Raw genomic sequence first — 328 nt, forward strand, 5'->3', positions numbered from 1 at the left:
ATCGTGTCACACATCAGCAGCTGCTGAGGAAGCTCCCATCCAGCCCTGCAAAGGAGAGCGCGCGGCTCTGCTCCTCATCCAATCGTCTTTCATCTGGACATTCGATGGATTCAAAACTTCAAACGAACATTTGGAAAACCCAAACCTGCGTGGAGGTCATGTTAAATATGAACATACTGGAACATCAGCAATATGCTGTATGAAAGTGTCTCCAGGTGGGAACCTGACAACCAAAAACTTAATACAGCATCCATCCATCATCCATCCATCATCCATCCATCCATCATCCATCATCCATCCATCATCCATCCATCCATCATCCATCCAT

This window comes from Oryzias melastigma, linkage group LG2 (genome assembly GCF_002922805.2).
Source record: "Oryzias melastigma strain HK-1 linkage group LG2, ASM292280v2, whole genome shotgun sequence".
NCBI classification, from domain to species: Eukaryota; Metazoa; Chordata; class Actinopteri; order Beloniformes; family Adrianichthyidae; genus Oryzias; species Oryzias melastigma.